The sequence below is a fragment of the Macrobrachium rosenbergii genome, chromosome 3, assembly GCF_040412425.1.
Source record: "Macrobrachium rosenbergii isolate ZJJX-2024 chromosome 3, ASM4041242v1, whole genome shotgun sequence".
Lineage (NCBI taxonomy): Eukaryota > Metazoa > Arthropoda > Malacostraca > Decapoda > Palaemonidae > Macrobrachium > Macrobrachium rosenbergii.
Window position 1 is genome coordinate 81977898 of NC_089743.1, and position 20788 is coordinate 81998685.

The window sequence follows — 20788 nt, forward strand, 5'->3', positions numbered from 1 at the left end:
TTTTCATTATCATGCTGAATTACATTACTTTAATCAATTTATGTTTAATTGTTATTCTTTAGTGACATGAAGTTATAATCACTACATTTTGGCAACCATATCTCTCAATATAAAGAATAATGCATAAATATATAAATAAAATATATATGTACAGCATTTATATATATATATATATGTGTGTGTTTGTGTGTATGTGTGTGTGTGTGTATGTAATAGTCCTGAGTTCCTGTCCTTCGCTGGTTCGAGCCCACGGGACGTGTACTTATTATCAACTAAAATTCCCCTTCGGTAACATATATGAAAATATATTATTTCCGAGTTAGAGCAAGAATTGATATTAAAGGACGTTTCTAGTTTACTGATTATATATATATATATATATATATATATATATATATATATATATATACAGTATATATAATATATAATACATACACACAAAACATATATATATATATATATATATATATATATATATATATATATATATATATATATATATATATATACATATATATATATATATATATATATATATATATATATATATATATATATATATATATATATATATATAAATGCTGTACATATATATTTCATTTATATATTTATGCATTATTCTTTATATTGAGAGATATGGTTGCAAAATGTAGTGATTTTAACTCCATGTCACTTTAAGAATAACAATTAAACATAAATTGATTAAAGTAATGTAATCCAGAGAGAGAGAGAGAGAGAGAGAGAGAGAGAGAGAGAGAGAGAGAGAGAGAGAGAGAGAGAGAGAGAGAAATAACAACTACAATAAGAAAATCTGAACCCATCGCAGCTTCTAACATCCAAGATCGAGCATTCGCTTTAAGAAAGAGAGAGAGAGAGTAGTATTAGTTATACTAGCAGCGGCAGCCACAGCAACAGTAACAACGATGAGAGGACGCAAAAACGACAGACATTAAACCCGCACACGACAAACGCAGAAGAAAAAGCGTGTTAGCGTGTGCGAGTGTGTTTGAGTGTGTACATCGACAGTCATGACCGACGGCGGGAGCATGTCACTCCGATTCCGCTGATCCTCGCTAACTGATCACTTTTTGCATTCTTTGGCGGCTTAGAAATTCGATCTTAATTGGCGAATTTTCGATGGTATCTCCTTGGGAGTTCCCACGAAGACCGAGTCGGCGGGGGAGGAGGGGGAATGAGATTCTGGGAGGAGGGGGAAGGTTTCTCCTGGGGTTGGAGTGGGGGTGTGCCACTGCTTTTTAGCAGTGTGCTTCCAGGCGGACTGTATCTCATTTGCTCTCTTTATAGTATTAAATGTACTTCATTTCAAATCACATAGACTCAGCTGCTGGAAGAGTATAATGGCCAATCTCTCTCTCTCTCTCTCTCTCTCTCTCTCTCCTTCTCTCTCTCTCTCTCTCTCTCTCTCCAGTTCGTCCCTAGTCTTTATTAAGGATTAATCATTCACATCACTATTGAATACTTTAGAATCTGTAGCGCTGGCGAATCTAAAAGTTCTCCTCTATTTAAAAAATCTAGCGTTTGGAATACACAGGCGCATGTTCGTAACTGTCATCTCACTGGAACACAATTTGGTAATAAGAAAAGAACCAGAAAACATTATTCAGACAAATGCAAGCAAGGAGTAACCCAGCGGGACAGAACTGGAAGACGCCGTGATATGTAACTGCATTAGAATTCACAAACGTGGTCATTAAAAACTTATAAAACATCTTCAGATCTCTGTATGCTAATCAGAGGACAAAAGAAAAGGTGATCACGAAAATCAGCAACATAAGTTCTTTGCAGTTTTTCCTTTCGTTCATAAAATTCTACACTATTATTCTCTTCTCCCTCCGCCGGGAGTTGGGTTCTACGGTACCTAATTTTTAGCTGGATAGTAAAACTATAAAACTTCGACTCGCTTCTTCTAAAAAGAAAACTTTATATATATTTATACATGACACACATATGCATATATACATTATATATATATATATATATATATATATATATATATATATATATATATATATATATATATATATATATTATGTTTTCAGAAGGAATTTCGAAATGAGGATGCTAATCTTAGGCTTTTCATGACCCTAGCTGCAATCCTTAACAAACGACTAAGTGTTTGGGTCAACAGTGGCAGAAATGGTTTTCATAGAGCGTGCCCTCTGTAAACGAACCTGGGCTTTTATGCCAGATAAGTGTGTGTGTGTGTGTGTGTGTGTTATGTTTATGTATATATATATATATGTATGTATATATACACACTGAATATGAAGGCAAAAAATTCTCTGGTAACTGGTGAGATGCTTGAAAAGAAGCAAAGTGGGACAATGATGCCCATGGAACAGAAGTTTCGTAATAAGCTGTAACACAAATGAAAATACTGCAACAGAGAGAGAGAGAGAGAGAGAGAGAGAGAGAGAGAGAGAGAGAGAGAGAGAGAGAGAGAGAGAGTAATTTGTTTACACACACCAACATCTATACATATATACATTATATATATATATATATATATATATATATATATATATATATATATATATATATATATATATATATATATAATGTATATATATGTGTGTATATATATATGTGTGTGAGTGTGTGTGTGTATTCACAATTTTAGACGAGATAAAATAAAATTCATGTCAGACCTAATGACAAAAAAAAAAAATGGTAGAATATAATGGACGGGAAACAGAAACAATGATGCTCAGTAATAAAGATGTGATTGAAGCTCTTAAAAAAAAGATATCGTTGTATTCAATTATACGATTATCTTAGTGTGTCCTAAGTGTAGCCTCTTCATTACTATATTCTGATCAAACAGGTAAGTGTAACTCCGTTTCTATTCGAGATAATATCAAGCAACTAAGCCAGATAAGAGAAGAGTCCTACCTCAAGACCTGACATAATCCTGTGAATTGTCAAGGTGACTGATACAGAAAGAATACAAGCGTGAATGATGTAAAATACTGTGTTAAGCGGGTACAGTCCTATACTTACTGTCAAATTATTTACGAACATAGGTATAATAATCGTTATTAATAGCACCGACGCCAACATTAAAATAAGGAAAGAATAACAGGCACAAGGATAAGAATTGTGTTAATAAACAACATTAGAAAACTCTGATAATATTAATAATAATAAATAAGCGATAATAACGAGAAAAACACAATACCCTGACTCCAGGCCAAATGGCGTAAACCTTGGAGATCTGGATCGCATCAGAAGTTCCAAAGTGAAGACCGGGGAGCCCCAATAATAACATATCATCGTCAATTAGCTCAGAGCACGACTGGCTCAAGGGAGAGAGAGAGAGAGAGAGAGAGAGAGAGAGAGAGAGAGAGAGAGAGAGAGAATATATATATATATATACATATGTGTGTGTGTGCATGTGTATAAAAAATATATATATATATATATATATATATATATATATATATATATATATATATATATATATATATATATATATATATTCCTTTTCTTTTCTCCTGCAACAAGTGATTCTAATTCTTTTGGGATGAGGTTGCTATCCACTTGCATTTTCCTATTTAGTCACAACCCAAAATTGCCGACTAACCACCAGATACATAATTCACTGCTAAAGTCAATTAAAGAAAAATAGATTTTACAGGGAATTAGTTCAAGATTTTTCCTCACAATATGTATATACTGTAACTATATATTTATATATATACAGTATATATATAGATATATTTATAGATATACATATATACATACACGCACATGTAATATTATATATATATATATATATATATATATATATATATATATATATATATATATATATATATATATATATATATATATATATATATATATATATAACAGTCTTTTTCAAGGTGTGTCGAGTACAGAAGAAACATTGCTTATATATAAATGAATACATTCGTTGCCCATACAGGAATACGCATGAATGACAACATAAAGAAATGAAAGTAGGTAATATTTTTATTACCCTGCCAAATCCATATATACATAAAAATACACAGTATATAAACAGCTTATTACTATATAATACATCTGAATGAATATAATAACCATACGTTTTCGAACAAATTCGAGAGAGAGAGAGAGAGAGAGAGAGAGAGAGAGAGAGAGAGAGAGAGAGAGAGAGAGAGAGAGAGAGAGTGCTTCAATAACTAGGATCTGCCCGCCTCACCGGAGAGCGAGTGCACGAGGGCGTCTCTCATTAAGGCTGGTTTAAATTCAAAAAAACAAAACTGGAGTCAATTCATTTGAGAGTCTATGAATACGATAATAAGCCGCCTTACCACACTTTCAAGCCTCGATATAGGCCCACCCACTACTCGGGAAATGTGCCTCAGTCCAGTCGCTTCTTTATCTCACCAACACATACCTGGAAAAAGGAAGAGAGAAAAATTAATGAACTTCCAGGAGTCGATTTTAGAGATACGAGGCAACCGAAAGCGTCTGCCTTATTAAGTTGTATCTGGGGAGTTATCGTAATTACTTAATTATTCGGCATGATGGAAATTTCGTATGTGAATTATATCGATCTCTGGGAACGCGAAATGACCAATATTAAAAAAATTGTTGCGTATCATTACCATCTGTATTTAGCGAAAAAAACACATTTGCTTATGTATATATATATATGTATATATATAATATATATATATATATATATATATATATATATATATATATATATATATATATATATATATATATATATATATATATATATATATACACACATATATATATATATATATATATATATATAAACAGATGGACAGATAGACATAAAATTCAGTACTTAAAATATAGCAGCCAATCATATCAATTACTTATAAAATAGATTTATAACTGGATTACGTGCTATAAGATATATTTTCACAATCTTTACAATGATAATTTGCTAGAAATGAATTCCTTGTAGATTTGAGTGGCCGACCAGTGAAACAAAAATAGTAATAACAATAATAATACGAAACAGAATTAAAAAAAAAGGTCCTGAAGAGTTCCAGCACCAAATACCTAAACAGTGTTTGTTTTCCGCACCTTCACAGTCGGCATATCATACCGGAGCTACATACTTAATATTCATTGAACCACTTCCAAACGCGCAGGGGAACACCGCGGTTACTTCAAAGAGAACAAGGCGACTTACATTAGGTAAAAAAATGAAGGATGTGAAATAAATATTCTTTCCCTTTAATAAGGGATGGCCCCAGAGAAAACAAAACAACTCATTACCGCGTTCATCCCGAGTTATTAATGAGGTCCTGTGCGAAAAACTTTCACAAAATTAACTGTCGTGTAAGAACTTTCCTAAATGGATGTTTCCTTTCAGCACCTCGTTCGACCCATCTCAACGAGTTCCTGTTTTCCTTCCGCCTAAAACTGAATCATACACTTTTTACCAGCTTATCGTCCTCGATTCATCCGCACTTCACTTCCATAAGGGAGAATGGCCTCAACAATCCAATTATTGTTTCCTTAGATATTCGTCTCTTCAAGAGCTTTTACACAACACATTGCAGGGCCCACGTGAACCCCACACACCGTCATCTCACCTGGCTCGCTCATCTTATAACAAAGTCTCCGCGCGAAACACGCGGACACAGCATACGTCACGCGTCTTGTATGCATACTGCATATCTCCATTCACAATATTGTCTTGTTAAATGTATCTTTATTACAATGTCAGCATTTCAGCCATATGTACCATAGCTTCAGCCATGCCTTGCATATCAATTTATATGTATATATTCATCTGTCAACAAACACAAATGATTGTGTGGTGACCTCTGTTTTCGTTCGCCTAGTGTCGGACGCTACACTTCCAATCGCCAGAGCGGAAACGTAGCGTTGTCTGAATAAATTAGTTTGTAGACGCAGACTCTTACTCACGCCTTCGCTACAACATTATTTGCTTAACCTTCTCTGTAACACTCCTCTCTCATTAAACCACCATTTACTACGCTAATCTAAATCATTTTATTACCAGTAAGAGCCGAATCTTTCTATTTCTCCCCATCCACAATAGAATTCGTTCCGCGATCTTCCTATGCACCAGTCACCCTCATTACTTAACTCTTCCTACCATTCACTTGTACTTTCTCCTGTTACAAATAGTCACTTTCTTAACGTTTTACCTGTCTTTGCAACAGATTTTCACTATCACAACCTAACACTGTTTCACCAGCTAACATGAGCGGCTCCTCTTGCTTACTTTGCACCCACACCTTCTGCCCTTTACCTAGTGTCTCATAAATCCACCCAAGAAAATAACCATTCACTAAACCTAACACCCGTCTTTCTCACGACTATGTATTCTAAAACACCAACCTTCACGTTTAACATAAAAACTTTTAATCATTAATACAATTACTATCTACACTACACACCTTAAACACCCTCTGAAGCTATTACATTCTTTCTCTAGGGCGTTTTGCCCTCACTTTCACCTCTCTTACACAACTGTTTCATAATATATTAGGAATTCATTCATGTTCTTCACTGAGTAAACACAGAGTGATCTCCTCTGAATCTCTCACTCATGTGTCTTGCTTTCTGGGAGGCGTAAAACAAAGGCATGGACCTATATTAGTCTCCTCTCTCAACATTTGCTGAGAACTGAAAGGCTACATTCACTTGGTGTCATCACCTTCAAAGGAGAATATGCTTATTCTTAAAAGTATATAAGTGGAATACAAACAATCTTTAAGTACTAAATCACACATGGGCACTGTCACTACATCAACTGCTTCATATATTTAGAAAGAAAGTTCATAAAGAGTTCGTCTATAATTACTATATTTGTTCCGGAACTAAATTCTTTCCTGCACAGAATCTCGTGTCTTACACTAATGCCAAGCCTGTCCTACAGACACATACTGTTAACACGTCATTATTTACGAAAAGGAAAGTAACACTGAAATCAAAGAGGTAGCACAAATGGCTAACAAACTGGCTAGTAAACAAGTTTATCTGAATATTTAGTAGGCCTATAAAACAAAAGGGAGCAAGAAATGAGAAACTTCCGCATCAACCTGTACCGAATTACGCTACGATGAGACAGTGAATATCTTCAGTGTGTGCCACAGAAAAAAAAACGAAAAAAATAAAGCTTGGTAGTACATTTGTAGTGTACAGTCCCTATGTGGCCGCAGTCAATCTCCATTACAGAGCCTGTGCTGTTTTAGGCAGCTCCCCGTCCTGGGAGTTGTGTCGTCCAGTGTTCCCCGAAGGGAGGCACCGAGGGAGGGTATGTAAGGGTCCAGGGTGAGTTAGGGGGAGGGAGGAGGGACGCTTGAAAGGAAGGAAAGAAATGGGCGTCATAAGAGACAGGGAGGGCGAGAACGAGGGATCAAGGGGCGCTCATCCAAAACCATGAAACGATTAAGCAGCATAATTTCCCGACTGCTGCTTTTGCTCTTAATCGGTGACCACAACACGCCCTGCAAATTTCCCTTTGCGATTTCTGTTGCTGTGCGTGCGTGTTAACTACTGTATACGTGTGTGAGTCTCTTTTCTTGTAATGATAAAATCATTTCCTCAGTAAAATTTTCTGAATGTGTACCAAAAACAGCCAATATTGCTTTGTTCGCTATTGAGATGGCGAAAAAGTTCGGACTTAATCAGATTACATCATCATTCTTGCTCTCCTATGATACTCATCCAATGAAACAATTTGTCTACACGTATATCACAAAAACAAGCCTATTTGCCTAATGTCAATTATATATACACATACACTGTGTATATATATATATATATATATATATATATACATATATATAAATTAGCTTTCAAGCCTGGGACAAAGGAGAGGAGGCACATGTGGAAGGGGAGGGGAGGAGGAGGAGGAGGAGGAGAGACGCCGGCCCTACGGCATATATAGTCGTCCATCCCCTAAACAAGGGAAAGTAAAATGGGTCTATTTTGCACCGGCGGCACCGCGGCCCCTCGCCGGGTAACGAGCCTTATTGTAGCCGAGAGAAAAAGAGCAATTGTGCAAGTTGACCCCGTTGGCCCTCACTGCTTCCTCCTCCCCTCCCTTTGGCCCCGTGGCTCCCCTCTCCATTACCCTGGGTCATAAAGCGCCAGAAAACGCCCGAAACTGTCCCTTAAGAGGCCCAGGGAGCTAGAGGGGAAGAAAAGGACACGCACGTTCACATACGCACACACATACATGTGAGGTGAGACTATATGGTGTTAAAGGGGGTGGGAGGAGGGGGGGGACAGATTGCCCCCTTAAGGAGAAATGTCTCTTCTACGGGAGATGATCATCACATCCAAAGGTGGCCGTGCTGTCCACTATCTAGTCCTATAACCTCTTCCTCTCGCCTCTTTGCTCGGAGTTCTAACCTCCGTTTTCGAGTCGTTTTATTCTTCTCACTTATAAAAATTTAAGAAAACTTATGAAAAATGAAGATAATAGACCAAAAATTAAATGTGATAATGCAATGATTTGCATGCTAACTTACGTTTCACATAAGACCTACTTGAAGTATGTGTTTGTGTGTTTGTATGTGTAAGTTCACTGAGCGTTTATACAGTTCAGAGAATTGGAGTGAGTCATCAACGTCATTTAAAGTTACTAATGGAACTTCCATAAACCTTGCTCTGGTCAGTAGCATGCACAAATGTTTCTGTAAGTACGAGTGTGCAGTGTAATCTGGTCCTGTCTGCCATATTATTGCATGTTCGTGAAAGCTCCAACTAAAGAAGAATAGAAACGAATTTACAGGTTCCTATTTTAGAGTTCCATAATTAATGCTTTTACAACGCTGAATATCTTAAAATAACATCAACCCTTCAAATACCTATCTATCTATCTATCTATCTATATATACAGTATGTGTGTATATATACATATATATATGTATATATATACATATATGTGTGTTGTGTGTGTGTGTGAGTTTAGAAGCTGGTACACACACATGGCAGCATCACCTACAGTCTCTTGGATTTTTCCTTACTCGTAAATTCAAGTATCAAAAACTCGAAGTGGAATTTTAGTCAGAAAAACTGGAATGAAATATTTTTAAGTCCAGATACCTCATTTCAGAACTTTCGAATATATATGAGTAATTACCGTTTTCATAACCTTAACAGTTTCCTCCAAATTATTATTCGTTATGTAACTGTCAATCACTCCTACAAAAAGTGTACGAACAGAAAGGAAACAGTCCAGTCTTCCGAGTGGGAATATGAACAATGAAGATAATATGTATATGAATATGTATATTTTCTCCTGAGAGCGTTGTTTCCTGTTCTCATTAAGAGTTTATAAACTGAGCTTGCTAGTCCTATGCACTAATTAGCTGCTTAAGTCAACCGGGGTAAAATGAGCTTTACAGGAAGTGAGTCAAAGACTAACATTCACTTACAGAGACTATTATATATATATATATATATATATATATATATATATATATATATATATATATATATATATATATATATATATAATGGTCTCCTAACTTGAGAGGTTAGTATTTGAACGTATACAAATATTATGTATATATATATATATATATATATATATATATATATATATATATATATATATATATATGTGTGTAGTGTGTGTGTGTAATGTATATTAAGTATATGTATACATATATATATACTGTATATATATATATATATATATATATATATATATATATATATATACTGTATAATAATACACACACACACACACACATATATATATATAAACATCAGGTTACGATGGAATCAAGAGAGATGATTTTAGCTGAAACTGAAATAACACCTCATACACTAACCCGACTGCTTAGTAAAATGAGGAGTGAGGAAAGACCAGACGACTGAGAAACAGGAAATCGTAGCTAAAGTACCCAAGGTGACGTGGCTGAATATTTGCTATGAAAATGTACGGTATGCATATTCTCAATAGGCAAAGGGAAAAAAATTGATAAAGCCTAAGACATGGACATGTTTGTTTCAGGAAAGGCAGAATTACGCAGATAAAATATTTGTGTTAAGACATGTTGTGCAGCATTTGACATCATCCACTGACTAGTATTATGGAATTTCTTGCGTCACCATGGCATTCCCATTAAATAATGTGTAGAAGGTGTTAAAACTATCCATGAGCGAAGTAGATGTTAAATTAATGTTGACAGGGCCTTTTCAAGTGAATTTTCAGGTGCTGCGTTTGTTATTTGCCCTTCTCGTAGATTTTCTGACAAAAAGTGTTTGGAGAAGGAAGATAATGTTTAGATTTGAGCAACGATTGAAACTTTACAGACTTAGAATACGCAGATGATATCTTAATAAAAAAATACTATAAAGCTTTCAAAACTTGCATCAACTCATCGAGAGAATTGAGACCCGAAGTATATCAAGGAACAGAGGTAATGATGACAGTGTATGAACAAAAGGATGAAATAAAATTAGGTGGATAAAGTATTAATGAGGCTTATCATTCAAATACTCAAAGCATACTATCTAATGAAGGTTCTCCTGAGATGGTACTTAGTGAAAGGTTACATGGAAATCACAGTGACTGAAACTGCACATGAATCATGATATGACAATGAAAGCATATCTAAAAGCTTCTGCCGATCTGAAAATAAAATTTAAGATTATTTGGAGTTAGATGGTAGGACAGAACAAGAAATAATACCATAAGGGAAATTACAGAAGTTTCAAAAGTAGATGAGGCGATGTTGATAGGAAGATGATGTTGCCTTGATATTTTCTTCATACCAATGCCCAGGTGATGAGTACCTGCCATTGTCTACTGGGCTACTGAAGGCACCGTAGAACTTGGAAGACTCCATGAATGAAGTGGAGACGTGTTGGAACGGAAAGGCCTTAATACTCCAGAGGTTCAAAAGTGTGGCTAGATAGAAGCGATTGTTAATGTTTGTAAGAATATTGCTGTGCTGCTAATGCAGTTTTTATGTGGTTTTCTCAAGTAGTTAATGCAATTAGGAGCTTGCTTCACAGTGGGTTAATCCTTGATTGAGAAGTTGAATGATGAACGTGCCAGTGATTTTTTTTCTGGAGCCACCCATTTGGAAAGAAACGGAATCACTATTGAAGATTATACATATATTACATATATACATTAGGGGTATATACGTGCATGTATACGTATACGTATGGTCCACGTAGTTCAGTGCCACTGTCAAAAGGCCCTAGTTCGGGATATTCATCGTTTAATTGCGGAATCGTGGACGAAACCCTGGTTCAGAAAACATCCACATCATTAGCCATTCATACACGTACTGAAAAAGCTAACCAGCATTGCACTGATACCCACTATGCAGACTGTGCCATTCACCCACATTTTTGTACGCTTGCAATTCCCGGACATGAACACTTTTGGCCTCCAATACCACCTTAGCTCTGCCGACCCAACATTTCCATAACACACACACACACACACACACACACACACACACGCACACATATATATATATATATATATATATATATATATATATATATATATACATACACACACACACACACACACACACACACACACACATATATATATATATATATATATATATATATATATATATATATATATATATATATATATATCTATATATATATATAATCAGAAGGGGCGTCTTACCTGTCCTCATCTTCCACATATCTCCACTCTATTCCAACCTCCTTTCTCATGGTGCTCAATCAGACAGGTTTGGGTCTTCTAATTCTTCTGGTTTCCGCAGTAGCCCAACTGACACTATTATGTGCTACTTTCCCTAGATGAAGCAAAAGACATGTCCAAGACATTTCCATCTCCTTTATCATTAAATCATTTATATTTGGAACGTCCGTTATTTTCCTTATGGGATCATGACTCACTCTATGCCGCCATGTGCCTCATAATATTCTTCTAAAAGCTTAATTATCAAATTGACAAAATCTTTAATATAGTTACACTGTCATACTATGATTCATGTTTGCATAGCAGTAAAGATCATACTAAACTAATATGCAATACAATCTTACTTTCGTATGTAATTACAGTCTATTTCATTTCCATATCTTATTCAGCCTGCCAACATTTTCCTTTGCCCTTTTTTTCTTTCCCTAAATTCTAATTCGAGATCATCCGTATATTGGAATGATTCGGTTTCACTAATCCTTTCTCCAGCTAGTGTTATTTCATTCCTATGCGGATACTCTGTCTTTATTTTATGAAGCAAGCTCCGTCAGTGGTCTGGTATTATTCAGAATAATAAAGCATCAACTGTGTACAATTCAGTCTAGCTCCTGGTATTATTCAGATTAATAAAGCATCACCTGTGTACAATTCAGTCTAGCTCCTGGTATTATTCAGATTAATAAAGCATCACCTGTGTACAATTCAGTCTAGCTCCTGGTATTATTCAGATTAATAAAGCATCACCTGTGTACAATTCAGTCCTAGCTCTGGTATTATTCAGATTAATAAAGCATCACCTGTGTACAATTCAGTCTAGCTCCTGGTATTTCAGATTAATAAAAGCATCATCTGTGTACAATTCAGTCCCTAACTCCTGGTATTATTCAGATTAATAAAGCATCACCTGTGTACAATTCAGTCTAGCTCCTGGTATTATTCAGATTAATAAAGCATAACCCGTTACAGTTTAGTCTAGCTCCTGTCGTTATCGCAATCTGAACCATCTTTTCCATCTCCAATCACGCTTTTATAATCATAAAATCAAAGAGAAGGGCAAACAACAAAGGAGATAAACATTCCCTTACAGCACCCCACTATTTAATGCAAATTCATGCGGCAAGACTTCATTACCATAACTTTACATATGCTTAGTCCATGGATAGTTTCCTTTAATTTTACGTATTTAACGGGAATGCCATAATGACATAATACTTTCCATAATATTGGTCTATGGATGCTATCAATGCACTGTCGCAATCAACAAAAATGGACTTTTAAATACTACACACAAACGCGTGACCAGTGCAATAATTGCCTTTTCTAATACCAGCTGAATTGTTTCCCCACAAAAAAAAGTAAACATCTTTCGGTACATTTGGCAATTGTTTAAACTTGCATAAGGAAAAAAATTCTTAACCAAACGAAAAATTCAGTCATTTCCGTATCCTTCATCAAGCGAAATTACTCTATGCAATTTAATATACATTATTTCTGTAAAACAAGCAGCTATATGGAAATATAAATGCCACTGAAACTCGCCCTAAGCAGCTGTTTTGAGGTTGAAGATGAAGACAAAAAAAAAAAAAACTAATTGAGGATGTTATCCCGTCCTCACTGGTCTTGGCTGTTGCTTCATTACGACAATTCAAATAGTAATAGTATTTATGATGATTATAATTTGGAACTAGTAACTACAAGAAAAAAACAGGTGGACTACAAAAAATTTAGTGAGGTGATTTTCTCTGCTCCAGTGCTAAGTGGCCACTGAATAGATAAGATGATGAACGCATTTAATTAATTCACAAACATTACAACATTTACAGTTGCACAATATCACTCAAACATACATGCAATAATGTAAACAAAGAGATATAAATATTGCAAATGCAACATCATACACCACTATGAAAATTTTCACAGGTAAAATCCAGGAATAAAATTTTCGTTTGCTAGTTTTAGATATCCCCATTAAAAATAGTTTTAAAGGGCAGCTTTTGGTAACTAAGCAGTAGTTGTGTATGGTATAATGTAGTAGTTGTGTATGGTATAATGTATCAGCCATTTCACTATAGAGAGCAATTTCCAAATGATCTCTGCACTACTCCAAATCGCTTCTTAACGAACTGCCACACTGTCTCGTTTTATGTAATGATCTTAACTCCTACCTGGGGCTTTACTGAACCTCATGAAACTTGAATAGCATGGTTTTTCTTCCTAGGAAATAATTTCTAAAATCTTTTCGTCTTCTTGGATGCAAGCATTTGCGTTCAAATTATCATCATTATAAGCGCCAATTCTATTATACCGAGTCAGCTAGCTGGACCAAGTTTTAATACTTTCTCTCTAACATTTGATGTGAGAAGTTTTTAGAAGCAAAATATTTTTTTTTATTGTTATAAAATTTTGTATGTGAAACTTACTATTGTCATTATTATTATTTCTATATTTATAATCATCACTATTCTAAATAATTTCTTCACAACCTTAGTTGTTGTTCATCTTCAAATCATTATCTTTTCAAGAAAACAAACTTAACAATAGTTAATAATGGTAAAAGTTAACAACTTCCTGAAAGTCTTCAACCCATAGGTCATTCTGAGCTACAAGATGAGAAAAACTAATAATAAAATCTGAGGGATATTAACAATATTTCTAAAACCAACAAAATAGGCAATGAATTACAAGAAACTGTAATCTGCGGGTCGTACTGTTCCCTGAGTAAACAGATAACATTAAAAGCTAAAAGTGGTCAGTAAATTCATCGCCTCAACAATTAAAGGTACGAAGCAACTTTTGAGGAATCAAGGCCCTGCCATAGGGTCTTATATACAATGTTCAGAGAATGTTTATGTCTTGTCATCCACAAAATACTCAAAACCTAAGAAATAAACTTTAAACTTGCGTGCAGACGAACAATTATAAAATATTCCTTACCTTTGATTCCGTCCATGAATGAGCAAAGGGATCTGCATATGGCTCATCATTTTGTTTGAGGTCTAGAAGGCTATTAAAAGTTTTTTCTCCTAATTTTCTTATAATTCTTATAATTACTTTTAATCAATTAATGTCGTCTCGCGTACAATTTACATTTTCTGAACAGACTGATTGGCAAAGCTACACAAAAATCTTTAAGACTCAATTACACATAGTTCACCTGTATTAATCAAAGTTTGCCGAGATCAACTTTCTATAAATAAGCCATGGTAACGCCATCACCGAAAATCCAGAAATCGCTTGACGAAACGAGCTTCGCGTCGCTCTAAAAGCCACTACAGAGCGAGGGGAAATAGCCAGTCTCATCTCCCACAGAAGCACCACCGAAAACAACCTCCAAACTAAATAGCTGATGACGAGAGAAAAGGGACGAAGAGATCACCCGGGGTCAGGAATTGTAGGTCCCGAGGCGAGAACAGATAAGCGTAGGGGAGAGGGAGGGGGAGGAGGGAGGTGAGGGAGGTGGCTGGAAATCCCTCCCATCCCTCCCCTGACACCCAACCGAATCTTGTCACTTCTGAGGGGAAGCGACGCGACGTCACAACTTTGGCTCCGCCCTTATGGGCTCAACTCCTCCCACTTTCACCTCGCAGCTGTCAGAAGTTCCGTGAATTTGTCACGCCAAGATTCAATGCCGTCGTCATCAATATTTGGAAAACTGTCGAAAAAAGTTCGAGATAAAAAAAAAAATAGTGATTATTTGACAACAAAAATTAATAATCATGGCTATAATTGGCTTGACTTGAACACCAACAATATCTGTAGTAATAATAAAATCAGCAATGTGTACCGGCATGTGTTTTGGCATGAACGGGGTTGAATCTCATAATTTATATAAGAGGCCATGCTTCTTACAACATTCTACGTCACATATCGACAAACGAACTTAAAATTAACGTTCATTATAAAACCTGACAGCGTGAATGACTTACACTGAAATATCACCTATATACGTTCTGAAAAACCCAGTTCATGCAAACATGTTCAATTGTCAACTGCTACAATTCCACTGAAAATTAAAACGCAGTGCCCTTATACATATATTACCTTGTGACAACATACACCCATCGTAACAGTACTCAGAAAATAAGAAAGCAAAACTCGCTAAGTGCAAAAGACATGAATTACAAATAGAAATACGTCAAGATTACTATGTGTGAATCAAGCCTAAAGCAAGAAATCAAATCTTCCGGTTTTGAAATGGAAAGTGGTTCGTTTTCACGATCATTTCTTAGTTTTAAAATGAAGACCGGTTGAATTGAAGAATGTTTTTAGTTCTCAAATGACAGCATATGCTGTAATATCTCAGTGAGTCATGCACGACTACAAATGAAAACCATTTTGATTTCAGAATCAAATTGTTTTCATACATTTTCTAACTTCAAATAAAGATAAAATTAATTTCCAAGAGACATTTCTTATTTCCAAGTTAATATCATTACAGATGTAGTTATTTTCTGTTGAAAAACTAGAGCATTATCTTAAGAATATACCAAAAACCTAGGGGTTTATTTAAAAAAAAAAAAACTAATTTTCTTAAGCAAAATTGCTTACCATATTCAAAATATTTGAGATCATTAGGATAGGAAATTCAAGCTTTTCTAATGTGGACCCATCACTAGAGAAAACTTGACACCTTTACGGAAGCTTGTCATGCTGCCCTTTGAATACTGTATTTTTTGGGGGTGGGGGGGTGACAAAAGGGGAGAGGGGAAATATAGATATTTTTATCGACCAGTGTTCGAAAGAATAGATTCGCTTTAGAAAACCAATGATAACCCCATAATATAAAAGTTGTTCTTGCGAATCACAGAGGAAAAGGGTTCAAGATTGTAGCCAGTTTGCCAAGTGATAAAGTAAACTTAGGATCCCTGCCCGTCTTTTATGATCAAGAAAATTAAGTGACAAAAGCAACAATAAGAGCAATGATTATAATAATAACCAAAGCCATGCGGTACAGCAATGATAAGAACGGAAAACGTATACCGCGGAAGGCAGCCAAACAAACCAAGAATAAAAGCGGTTAATAATGATAAGAGTCGAGTAAAATATGCAAAGCATAACGGGAAAGAAATGTACTTCTATGAGATATGAGGAGCGAGGGAAAGTGAGGGGACAGGAGGGCCACGCGAGGAAGAGGGGGAGAAGGAAACATATTCAAAACGTGTCTCGCGGGAGCTGTAGACAAACTTCCTCGTGAACCCTTCAGCCCCATAACCGCAATGTCGCTGCGCGCACCCACCCTGCTTTCAAACATCATAGTTCTTCATTGGCGGGGTCGGTAGAGCTTTCGGCTAGCACACTGTTGGCCCAGCGTTCGACTCCCCGACCGGCCAGTGAAGAATTGGAGGAATTTATTTCTGGTGATAGAAATTCATTTCTCGTCATAATGTGGTTCGGGTTCCGCAGTAGCTGTAGGTCCCGCTGCTAGGAAAACAGTTGGTTCTTAGCCCGTAAAATAAATCTGATCCTTCGGGCCAGCCCTAGGAGAGCTGTTAACCAGCTCAGCGGTCTGGTTAAACTAAGATATACTTAACTTCAAACATCATTCAAACGAGAGGAGATAAACCTTCGGGAGAAACAGTCACGGCAAACGGCGACGAATTAGCATGCAAATCACGTTAGATCCTTTAACCCTGTGCTGATCGAATGTCTCTGTCTGTCAGCTTGTCTCTCGTTGCAACATTTAATTAAAGATCACTGGAGGTATAGACCATACACTTTCATAAAGGTCGGATATTTAAGAGAAAGTAAAGCCGCAAGTTTATGTAATTGTTTGTTCACTACGGCTTTCGAAAAAAACTAATATATGTAACAATATACGTTAAAAAATAAGCATTATCATGAAGTAAATTTTATGAATATTTATATTAGACATTATAAAAGGGATTAATAATAATTGCTGTAGCCATCACAATTATCGTCGTAAAAAAAATGGCAACCACAAGTACGTACAAATAATTCAACCAGCGTCACTTACAAAACACTCAATAATTATCAAAAGATATAACGCTAACAACAGAGAACAATAATTATTATTAGAAAAGAGCGGACAACGAAAGAAAACCAACCCTCACATCTCGTGAGAGAGAGAGAGAGAGAGAGAGAGAGAGAGAGAGAATACTATAACGCCTGAAACAGACAAACGCACTGACGGAGAAAAACTTGGCAAACCACAACTACTCAAAATGTTCTCTTTGCAAATACACCCTCAGACATCTGAGACAAGTAGCCTGCATGCATGTAAAAGTACCACCAATTACAAGCAAAATATAATACCGGACATGTTTTCTTGGTCTGTGCGTTCCCTCTCGGGTCCCAGAACGGTTTCCAGCGGACAGAAACCATGAATATGCAGATTACAGCTCCAGCATGGAAAACTTTTTGTGTAAATACGCTGCATGCAACAGTAATTATTATCATTTTGAACTTTCTCTCTCTCTCTCTCTCTCTCTCTCTCTCTCTCTCTCTCTCTCTCTCTCTCTCTATAACTTTCCAACCCTTAGTGATATATATATATATATATATATATATATATATATATATATATCTATATATATATATATATATATATATATATATATATAATTTATTTGTGTATTTCGGTAGAAAGGAGTGTCTTATACACACACACACACATATATGTATAAATATAAATGTGTGTGTGTGTGTGTGTAAGACACTCCTCTCTACCGAAATACACGAGAAAAAAATGAGAAAGTGTTGAAGCTTCACCAATTTGTAAATGAACAGAAAATGCAAGAAAATTCCAAAGCTAGGCAGCAGAAAGACAAAACAGAAAGTCACTGAACCTTGGTGTTTGAGAATTTACACATGGGGTGTGTACAGAGAGAGAGAGAGAGAGAGAGAGAGAGAGAGAGAGAGAGAAAAGGCCATCGAAACATTTCACAAGAAAAGAGAGTAAAATTACATTTGTGGTAAATCAGGTACTCAACCCCAACTGGGTGAAACTCAACACAATTCACTGCTTAGTTCAAAAGAAGCGTAATGATTTTTTTTTTTTAGGATAAGGGACCAGGTATTTACCTCAGTAGTACTGACGTCTGGTCTCTCGCTGTGCTAAGTGCACAAACCAAGGCATGGAGCAAATACAGTATACCCCTAAACACAATGGTTAAATCTGTTAACAGAATACGAAAATCAATACATTAAACATAATCGTCATAACGCAAAGGTAACAGAAAATCACAGAAAAAGATATAAATTACAATAATGGTGAATTTTACACTGATGAATGCTTGTGAAGGAATAGTTTTTATTTAAATTTACTTTCGTCAAAACATTCAAATGATAATATAAATTGTTTAATATATTAATTTACCTACAAAAACTCATTATATATATACAAGTATATATATATATATATATATATATATATATATATATATATATATATATATATATATATATATATATGATTATTATCACTTTTGTATGATTCATTTATCACACATTACCACAGGTGAAAAATAGAAACAGGGTGTAGGTCTGACCAGGTTTTCTGACTTTATTTGGAAATCGTCAACCGGTCAGTAAAGTCGACACCCCAAGTTTCTATTTTTCACCTGTGGTATTTGTGTATATATATATCTATATATATATATATATATATATATATATATATATATATATATATATACATATATATATATATATATATATATATATATATATATATATATATATATATATATATATATATAATGCTCTACGACAAACGAAATGTTTCAAAACCACTCTTTATTACTCACCCGGAGTGTAAATATTATCACACAACATTTCTATTTTTTGTTTCTACTGAGTTAGAGATGTAATTGTTCTGCTGAACCAGACGAAATATTATCCTCTATGTTTCCCTGTTCTATTCTTGCATATTTGCAAAGGTATGCATTTGTGATATGAGCCCCTCGAGTAAAAAGTTTTTTTCATCCAAAGGATTATCTTGTTGAGCATGGGAACTTGTAAAAATGAGTTTATCTCGCAGGAATTATACACACGCAATAAAAAAAAGGTACTTGTGTGCACACTTCTATACTGATATTCTTTTTTAACCATTAGGCCTTCCCTAACAGGGAATGGCTCCAGACTAACATTACCAGAACGGTTACTCTTGCTCCAACATCCTCACTTTAACTGCTGAATCGTGGATGAAAGGTCTGTTCACAAAACATCCTCAACATCAGCCGTTTCATACACTTATACAAAGGGCTCATACGCAGCATGTCAAATCCACCATCAGACATTGTATAATTAACCTCTGCCTTCATTTTTCTCACGTGTCTCGCATATTATGCCTTTCCTATCGCATACCTCTTCGAAAATTTCATCCAACACTTTCTACGTCTTCCACACCTTACGAATTATAGGCTCTTTTCAGTAACTTATCGTCGTCCAATCTTTCCACAAGACCTGACTATCTCAGACCAACCTCGTTCAGTATTTAAACAAAAAACTAGCTTTTTGCCACGTCTATGTTTCTTCTGAGGTTTCAATTCATCTTATGCTGCTCACTATACGACCAATTCACTTCAGCTACTTCATTCTTTTTCTTTCATTCACATTCAACAACAACTTTACTTCGATAAAGGAGAGTGGGCTTAACAACCACTTCACTCACTCCCAATCTAGCTGCCACAGACACGCCAAGTCTCTTCCAGTCCTTTACAAATGATCAGCTACCTTCCTCGTTTCACATATTTTGACAGTATCCTCCTCTCTCATCTCACTATCATCTCTTTGATTCACACCCACACACTTTTACGCTTAAACCACTTCCATTCTAACACCAATCACTTTTAAACAACAACCACTTCAATTCTCCCAGCAACCACTTTCATTCTCCAACCATTCACCTTTACACAAAAACCACGTCCATTCTTCCGCCATTAATTTTTTTTATGCATAAACCACTTCCATTCTTCTACCATTCATTTTTAAACATGAACCACTGCCATTCTCCCTGCAACCACTTTCATTCTCCCCGATTCACTTTTAGGCATAACCATTTACTTTTATTCATAAACCACTTCCATTCTTCCACTATTCACTTTTCACATAAAACCTTTTCCATCCTTCCATCATTCACGTTTA

At 35.5% G+C, this 20788-nt stretch overlaps 1 protein-coding gene across 1 annotated transcript in view; it reads right to left on the minus strand.

Moving 5' to 3' along the window:
- The window catches only part of trh (trachealess), a 1401459-nt gene that overhangs the window by 567540 nt on the left and 813131 nt on the right, over window positions 1–20788 (minus strand).